The following is a 9,768-nucleotide window of genomic DNA, read 5'->3' on the forward strand; positions in this document are numbered from 1 at the left end:
GGGCGCGGTGGCCGCGAGGACCAGATGCCCGAGCACCGCCCCTCCGGTCAGCGTCTGTCCGCTCGCCTCCTACCTGCGCCCCGCCCCTCGCCCCGCCCCCGCCCCGCCCCCTGCCCGCCTCCCGGTTTTCCCGGAGCGCAAGCACCAGGGAAGGGAAGGCGGTGCAGCGGGGGACTGAGAGCCAGTTCCAACCCACCACCCCCCGCGCCCCGGGCTTGGCACTGGCAAACCTTTAAAGGTGGGACGGTAATAGTATTGAGAATCTGGGGGAAGGAACCCGCGTGCGCTGCTGGTGGGGTGACGCCCGCTGTGACCACAGCAGTGTTTGGGAAAGTCGAAGATGGGTCCCTACAAGCCAGCAATTCCCGGCTTAAGGACAAGCCCAAGACCTGTGGTTCCAGGCCCAGGCTGCCCTGAGAATCATCTAAAGACCTTCTTTTTAAAAATTACTGCTGTCCTGAGCCAACCCAGACCAGTCCAATCCGAATGTCTGGCAGTGAAGTAATTGTTAGGGGCCCCAGTCATTCTGAAGGGTCTCCATTGGGCAGAAAAACCCTGATGTGTGAGGTTTGCACGCAAAATATGCAACACAGCTCTGTGTGTAACGGCAAAGCAACGAACACCAGGACGAGGGATAGATTTACGTGTCCAGTGGTTCACTACGTGGTGAGGCTTCCCGCACCAGCAGGAAAAACTCGAACACAGCGTGGAGCAAAACCGCGGTTCGTGGTGTCGAGGTGAGTATAACACCACCTGTGTACCGGCTTCAGGCGTGGAAAGCGGTACCATTCGCTCACAGTGGCCCCTCCGCGGGCTGCACTGGGCACCCACCCCACATGCTAGACACCGTGCCCTGCACTCGGGAAGGGCCGATGGACAGAGGTTCTGGTGCAGCGGGCACCCTTCGGAGAAGAGACAGTGGCCAATAAATACAATCACCGAGGAAAATGCGGGGGCTCAGTGGGGGGGCCTGAGACGGCCACACCTGCTGCGGCAGGAGGGAGTGACTCGGAGAGGAGGGCTCGGGTCACTGGTCACCAGAGGAGACGTCCCGCCCGCCCAGGGGGCGTGAGGTGGGGCCGCTCAGCCGTCTGGGAAGCAGCCCCTGGGCAGACCGGGAGCGGGCCTGGCATGCAGTGGGCGGCAGGCGATGCCAGGGCCCCAGGGGAGCCCACATCAGAAGGGTCACTGAGGGGGTTGTAGGGCAGCAGGATGGGAGCCAGGAGGCCGGAAAGGCGGTTAGGATCCAGGGAGAAGTGACCGTGGTGTAGAGCAGGCGGTGAGACAGGGTCACACCAACCTCATACCGTGCAGACACACAGCGGGTGCCCCCTAGACACCTGGACTTCAGCCCAGTGAGCCGGAGTTTGGACTTCTGGCCCCAGAATTGCACGAGAATAAATTGTGTTGTTTTAACCACAATACACAGTGGTACGTGTGAGGCGTAAGGGCTCTAAACCAGAGTCTCCGTCCGTGGAGGGTGTTGGGGCGGGGGGGCCTGGGCTGCGGGGAGGGGGAATCAGCAGATCCCGCTGAGAACAGGCCTCGGGGCTGCCGCATCTCCTCCCCCAGCCCACCTTCAACAGGAAAGGCTGAAGGAAACCAGAACACGTCGCCCCGAAGTATGTGCCTCTTTGACATAAAAATTATTTGGAGCAAAGGAGGAGAAAATGTTCCCCCTTCTGCCAAAAACAGGAAATGAATTCTCCTTTACCAAGACCGACTCTCACCGGCCGAGCGACGGCCCAGCGGCATCTGCCGGCCTCACCCGGTGCCTTCCCTCCCGTACCCGCTGCCCTTGGAAGCCGCAGCTGCTCCCCTGCGTCCTGCCCTGTCTGTCCGAATCTGCTGCTTTCCCTGGAGACGCTCCCCAAGCTGTGTGATAAGCTGCCTTTCTCTTGTTACTCTGCCTTCTGTGTGGGGGTCTGAGCCGAGAGCTCAGAGGGTGGAGGGAACGTCACTCCCCTCCCCGATGAGGCCCCCCCAGTGGTGCCGTCCCCACTGTGGATGATCCTCCGGGGCCCAAACAGAAGCGATGACGGAAACCATGACCAGCAGAGAGCAGCAGCAGTAAGAAACACCTCTGCAAACTCACAGGAGACCCCCGCCCCATCGCGCATCGCCCAGGAGGCTGTAAAAGACAATCCAGAAGTGAGCGGTCGTCGTGGAGGCGCCTATTCGCCCGTTTGTCGGAATTGAAGGGTAATTCATAACATTTTCTGACAGGAGGCAAGTCTGATTCGATTGGCTGCTTTGAAAACCAGACCCGACTCTGCCAACTGGAGCCCAGTGTGAGTTGGGAAGGAGAGCCACACGGGGTCCAAGTGCTGTGTCCACACTCGGCCCTGCCAGCCCGGCCGCGGCCCACCGAGGCTCAGGGGGTGACACTCAGCAGGGTCACCCAGCCGTGCGTGGCCGAGCTCACGCCCGCACCCCAAGGGCAGCTGGGTGGGCTGGACCTGTGTGTCGTTCCAAAGTGCACTGAAAATATCCTTTAAAAATGTGCATGTGTTGCCAGAAATGATACCCTTTTCCAACTAATACGTTTACCGCAGGAGATTTTAGATGCCAGCTGGAGCTGGGCAGGTTTTGGGGAATTCTTTCAGGGCTCCGTGAGCAGGGGATCGTGAGAAGCACGGCAGGCGTTAGTGTGCCCACCCCCCACACACGAGCTCCCCCTGCCCAGGTGAGGAAACCGAGGTCCAGGAGGCTAATCGCCGTGACTAGAGCAGACCCGGGGCTCCTCCAAAGCCTGCGTGTGGACCTGGCACGGACATTTTTAGAATTCACCCCCAGACACCCCCACCAGGAGGCCAAGCAGCACAAGCACAGCGTAGGAGGCACTGGCTCTGAGGCTGATGACACCGACTGACACCTGATCCCCCCGCGGTGGCCTGAGCACGCCTGCATCCAGCCCAACTCTGCAGTGAGCCATAGTCGGGGATCAGGGTATTTTTAAAACGTAATTTAATTTAGCTCTTGCAAAGGCAATTATGAGACGATGAGGAAACCTGTCTTCTATTGGTCTGAGGAGAGGCAGAGGGTCTGGACCAATTATTACTGATGTTAAGAAGATAATTGATTAAACCAGTTATGAACCCTAGTGCCAAGTTCCTTCCTGCTCAGTGTAATATGTTTGAAGTAGCCTAAGTCCCCTGCCTCCACTTCCCTCACCTGAACTCAAGTCCCCACTCCCCCCAGAAACAGCCGCATCGCCTCAGAGGGTCTCACCCAGAGGTCCTGAATTGACCTGGATTCACCCTTCAGATGGGCGGGGCAGGTGGAGATCGGGGACAAGGCTGACACTGGTCGAACACCTATCAGACGCCTCGCCCTGTGATCACCGCTGCTCATGTCTGCCTTAGTTAATCGGTACAATGTTCTACCCATTTCACAGATGAGGAAACTGAGGCACTGAGAATTTAAATAATTTTTCTGAAGTGAAGTAGCTGGTCAGTGGCTGAAATAAGATATGAACCAGGTCAGTTCGATATCAAGGCATAATCACATCCTCCAAGCGGGAAAGCATGTATTTACTTCACTACAGACATTTAATTTGATCTTTCGTTCGTGCAGGCAACAAGCATTTATTGAATTTCCTCTATATGCAAGATACTAGGAGAGCCATGAAGATAAGTCATACAGACCTGCCCTTTAAGAGCTTTAAAAGTGAGAAGTAGGAGAAATAAAGCATACTACTATGTTATAAAGCAGATGGTGACAGTAGCATCGGTGAGAGCAGTCACTGTGCTAGAGAAGGAACAGGGATCCCCAGGGACGTGACCCGGCCCCTGCAGAGATCCAGGCCTCCCCGGTGACCTGCTCGGTGACCTTGCTTTGCACCGGAACCCCCTAGGGGCCATTAATAATCCCAGGGCCTGGACATTCGAACCAGGGTCTCTGGAGGGAAACGAACGTCTGAGGTGCCCAGGTGGTCCGTGAGCAGCAGGAATGGGAAGCAGGCTTTCAGGCCGAGAGGATGCGGAGGGGGGAGGTATGCACGGTGCTGTGTCTGCTGCCTGCGCGGGGAGCTAAGTAGTGGGGGCAGGCTTTCAGGGGCCCAGGAGCAGGGCTGTCGGGAGGGCAAGAAATCACCGTGAATCCGAGGATTCTGCACTGTGGGGTCTCCCTGCATCCTCCTCATGCCCGGGGCGGGGAGGGACTCTTCCCAGCATGAGGTCCAGCATGACCCCAGCTGCCCCTGGAGACCTGTCCAGCACGGAGGAGCTGACAGGAGGGGCTGGCTCGGCCCCCACACTGCGAGAAGAGGGACTCATCTTCCCACAGGCCGCATCAGCCTGGCGTCCTCACAGGCCCCGCACGGCACAGGTGCCCACACACCTGGCTGGCCCCCTGCTCCCGTCTGGGCTCCACTCTGTCACAGTGGCAGGTGAGGGTGTGGGCACATCTGGCCGTCGGTCCTTACGGCCTGCCCCCGGGGGCCCCCGCCAAGCTCAGATGGCCTTTGGGGGCTGGTGGCCAAGGCTGGCGGGTGCCGACCCACCTCCCCCCGCCCTCCGGTCACTGCCTCCCAGTTACCTGGCTTAGGCTTCGGAGAAAGCAGAGACGGGAAGTGCCCCAGGGATTTCCGCCCGTCCACCCTGCCCGGCCTCCCTCCTCCGAGGATGAATCTCACAGGCTCCAGCTGGAACAGGGGAGAGGAAGAGGAGTCTAGAACTTAGTTTCTTAAATTACGATCAGGGTGACATAAAAGTACATGACCAGCTGCCCAAGAAGGGAGGCTCAGCCCTCGATCCTGTGCAGGCGCGGGTGGTGGGCAGGGCGACCCTGGCGCTCACTCGGTCCTGTTATGAAACTGAATTCATCACGGCCCTTCTTTTGTTCCCTGCTTAGAACCACGTCCCGCTCACAGCGGGCGCCCAGGAACACCTTACGGATGGAGACTGAACAAGCATGGCCGCCACCCCTCTCAGCACCTGCTCCCACCCAGGCGGGGGCCCCTGCTGGATGCACCCCTCTCCACGGGGACCTCCCGGCCCGGCCCCCTCGAGGAGACCCGGGTGGAGGACCCTTCCCCCCAGCCTGTGTGAGCAGATAGGGGTCAGCAGCCTCTGAAACCAGGACCGCCCTAAAAAGAGAGGGATTAAAAGACCCCTAGGAACCATCCAGGAAGCTCCTTTGTCGGCCACAGGCCAGGCGGGGTCCAGATCCAGGGCCCCTGGGCCCCTGCGCAGGCAGGACCCCTGTCCATTGCGGGAGCGCGTGAGAGTCTGGCCCTGCGGTAACTGAATACCCTGTGATGAGCCGGGAATGAATAATGCAGACCGGAGGCCAGGGAGACTCAGGGCCCCGCCTGCCTGTGCCCAGCGAGGCGGCCAGCCAGACGGGAGATGTTCTCAGGGACACAAACGGTGTAAATTGCAAACACTCCTGGGGCTTCGCGGGAGGCCTGTAACCGTGATCTCCCGGCCCCCCTAGTGAGCCCAAGCAGGGAGGCTCACCTTTCCAGGCTCTCAGTCCCCATGGGAAGTGGGAAGCCCCCCACCAGCTGACTCCCCGGTGAGGAGGAGGTGCATTCCGGGCCTTGGATTGGCAACCACAGCTTGCCTGCCGTCCCCTGGGACGTGCAAGCCGTCGCCCTGAGAGTGGGGCCTTGCCCCTCACAGGCCTGGCCTAGCACCCGCGTCCTCACCGATTCTGGTGTGTCGGGGAAAGGCGGCACCCTGAGCGTCCAGGACCCACAGGGCTGAGCAAGGATCTGGGGCTGGGAGCCCCCAGGCTGGCCGCCCCCGTCGTCACACCCTGAGGCCCTGGACCTTGATAAGCTTTCTCCCCTCGGCCCTTCGTCTTGGACGTAAGGAGCCTGAACCTGGAAAAGCAGTGTTCTACTGTCACGGCGGGACTGAGGTTTGGTTTCGACAAAATCAGATGAAGGCTTCTTACCTCCATTTGACATTGTCTGGGTAAAGCCCGGGAGCCTGTCTCACGTTTATTTTAATCCCACGGCCTCTCAAGCTCTTCTTCTCTTAGCCAGCAAAATGCCTGTAACGTGGACACTGTATTTTCACTTGGGGCCCACAGAGTGTGTCTGAACACTCGCAGGAGGGGCTGGGCCCACCGTGAAATTAGAGGAGGTGACCTGAGCCTTTGCTGAGCTGAGGTCGGGTGATGATATTTTGCAGTTATGTTTAGTTAGTTATTGTGTTGACCAGAATCAGCCCATATCGCTTGAATCACCCCAGAAAACCCATGGGGCTGCCTCTCCCAGGCTGCAGCTCCACTCAAACAAGTGGAAGAAAGGGGGTTTATATGTATAGACAGCAGGGCCTGACGGGCTACCAGGAGCAGCAGAACGAAGCCACACGGGACCCGGCCGGACGGGGAGCGGGGCGGAGCTGCAGACCCAGGGGCCACAGGGCTGTGCCAGCAGCTCTCTGGACCTGGAGGGAGATGAGGACAAAGTGTGTGCGTGTGTGTGTGCACGAGTGTGCATGTGTGCACGTGTGTGCGTGTGCATGAGTGCATTGTGTGCATGTATGAGTGCATGTGTGCATGAGTGCATGTGTGCATGTGTGCATGTGTGTGCGTGTGCATGAGTGCATTGTGTTGTGTACGTGTATGTGTGCATGTGTGCATGTGCACGAGTGCATTGTGTTGTGTACGTGTATGTGTGCATGTGTGCATGTGTGTGCGTGTGCATGAGTGCATTGTGTGCATGTATGAGTGCATGTGTGCGCATGAATGCACTGTGTGCGTGTGCACGTGTTATGTACGTGTGTCCGTGTGTGTTATATGCATGTGTGTACATGTGTGCACGTGTCCGTATGCATCTGCACACGTGTGTATGTGATTTTTAAAAACACCTTTATTGGAATATGATTGCTTTACAATGGTGTGTTAGTTTCTGCTTTATAACAAAGTGAATCAGCTATATATATACATATGTTCCCATATCTCTTCCCTCTTGCGTCTCCCTCCCACCCTCCCTGTCCCACCCCTCTAGGTGGTCACAAAGCACCGAGCTGATCTCCCTGTGCTATGCGGCTGCTTCCCACTAGCTATCTATTTTACATTTGGTAGTGTATATATGTCCACGCCACTCTCTCACTTCGTCCCAGCTTACCCTTCCCCCTCCCCGTGTCCTCAAGTCCATTCTCTACGTCTGCGTCTTTATTCCTGTCCTGCCCCTAAGTTCGTCAGAACCATTTTTTTTAGATTCCATATATATGTGTTAGCATATGGTATTTGTTTTTCCCTTTCTGACTTATTTCACTCTGTATGACAGACTCTAGGTCCATCCACCTCATTACAAATAAACCCAATTTCGCTTCTTTTTATGGCTGAGTAATGTGTGTATGTGATTTTGAAGGAGAGCGTGCACCAGAACCATAACACAATCTAGAGGGTCTGCCGTGTTTTTAAACTTTTATTTTTACCCTTTTCTACTTGGATGGAAATTGCATTTTTTGTCTTTTACAAAGGAAAAGTCACAGTGAAGCTGTTTGCAGATTCTCCATAAGGAAATATGCGCTTGTGGGGGGGCCCACATCCTCACCACATTTCACGTTGGAACACAGCAGGATGGAAAAGTGGGATCTCCTCTGGCTCCTGGCATGGGCACGACGGCGAGGGCCAAGTGCTTGAGCCCAGCACCCCTCGGGGATCCCGAGGCTTGTGCTCGGAGGATGAAAGGGCCCAGGGATGAAGGCTTCTCCACAGAGGGCCCCCCAGCTCTGGCCTGTGGGAGCACCCGGGCAGCCCCGTTATCCAGCCTGGATGGCATGTCCCTTGCCCAGGGGAGCTGGGGGACAGCTGGAGTGACAGCAAGACCCCTCAGAGTATGCCCGGTCAGGGGGTCTGCACCCGAGACGTCCCACAGCAGAGGCCCCTGAAGCCCCATGAAGAAACCCCACAATGAAGAGTCACCATAAGCACCAACCCAGCAGCTGGGAACTGCCCTGTGCACCCTCCGGCCTCCCGGCCTTGCCCCCAGGCCCCAAGGCTGCGACTGGACGGGAGGGTGGAGACGTCCCTCTAGCCCAGCTGGGGAAGACTGGAGTGACTGGAGTCGCAGTTCTCCCGGTGGGGCATTTTAAGTTAGTGCTTTGGTTGCTGCCTAAAGTGGCCGCAGGGCACCTCTGGGTCGGGGGTGACCAGCGGGGCAGCGGCTCTTCCAGGCTCCTGCACCTGTGGGGCAGTGTCCATTTCACAGTGTGGGCACTGACAATTCTTTTGTTTCTATGTGAAAATTTAAGTTTCAAAGTGTTTTAAAATAAAAGTGAAGTGACTCCACGACTTTTGCTGCCTGTGTGTAACTACAGGAGGCTGGCTTGAGTTTTACTGGGGAGCGGGGGGCACCCCTGAGCAGACCGCAAGAGGGAGGCAGCGGAAGTCACACGTAACTCGCTTTTGTGATTATATCCCCACAGACCTGCTAGTTCATGGAATAACCACTCATTCGTAGGTTGAGTATATCATCTGCAACAGCTATGCCAGATTTAGCCAAAAACGTTGAATAAGTTTTTAGCGTTAAGTATGTCCCACGTACGAAAGAAGTTACTTGTTGTTTATCTGAAATTCAACTGTATCGATGCCCTGTCTCCTCTGGCCGTCCAGGCATAAGATGAAGGCAGAGGGGTCCCCGCCGGGGTTGCTGGTTCCACAGGAGGGGCTACACTTCAGGCGTCATGGGCCCCGGGCAGGCACTGGGACGGCGGCCAAAGGCCAGGCCACACCCACCCCCTGAGGTTTAAATCACTCTGCTCAGGGCCATGGGGACCTAGAGCAGATTAAATGGGTTTAGAAAGACCAGAAGTGGTGTGTCTTGCACCTGAATGTAGTGAGGTGAGATTTACAGCCATTAGATAATCCACGTGTCTCATCCTAGGACACAAAACCGGCGTCAGGGCCGACACAGCGATTGATCCTGCCGACAGTCCGGCCTCCCTTGGCCATGGGCCCCCATCTCAGCCTCCCAGGCGATGCTCAAGTGGCAGTTTCAGGTCACAGACCAAAAGCACTGGACGGCTCTTCAGGGTCGTCCTGCAGGTTTATTCACCAGGAAAGGGGCTTTAATGCCCTCGGTGCACAAGGGACCCGAAGATACACTTGAAACATCCCCACCAACAAGCCGGCCTCTTACACCTGACGGCTGTCTGAGACCACAGCCGCCCGGGGCCAGCCTCCTGCAGTGGCTCCAGGCCAGCGGGGCCACTGGTCCCAGGTGGCTGAGCCGCAGCCTCCAAGGTCGTGCCCCTCAGGGTTACTCCTCTCCCGAGGCTGCTGGGGGAGCAGATGGCAGGGGTGCTAGCCACACTCAGCATGACACCCTGAGGGCAGAGGTGCTCAAGAAAGGGAGGGGACTGCTCCCGGCCGTCAGACAGCAAACCCCACGCAGCAAGACCAGCCCAAAGCTGGCCCCAGGAGGGAGACCAGGAGAGGGCCAGGCCTTGCAGGCCAAGAGGCGGAGTCGGGGTGGGAAGCAGGTGCCAGACTGGGGGAGCCAGCTGCTGGCCCGTCCTGCCTGCCGGGGGTGGGCAGCTCGTGTCCAGTTGTCATCAACTGGAGATGGCCTCGGGATGAGGAGAAGCCAAGGGCGGTGACTGCCGCGGTCAGCGTCACCCCCGGGCCCCGGCCGGCAAGGGGACCCCGCTGGAGACTCAGCACCGGCAGACGTGCCGATGGCATCCCCAACATGCAGGCGGGGACCAGCCCGGCCTCGGAAGTGACCCAACGGCTAGGGGCGGGGCCAGGAGCTAGGCGCTAAGGGAAACCAGGCCCAGCGCACAGTCCAGGCCTCTCAGTGGA

The sequence above is a fragment of the Hyperoodon ampullatus genome (assembly GCF_949752795.1).
Source record: "Hyperoodon ampullatus genome assembly, chromosome: 16".
NCBI lineage: Eukaryota > Metazoa > Chordata > Mammalia > Artiodactyla > Ziphiidae > Hyperoodon > Hyperoodon ampullatus.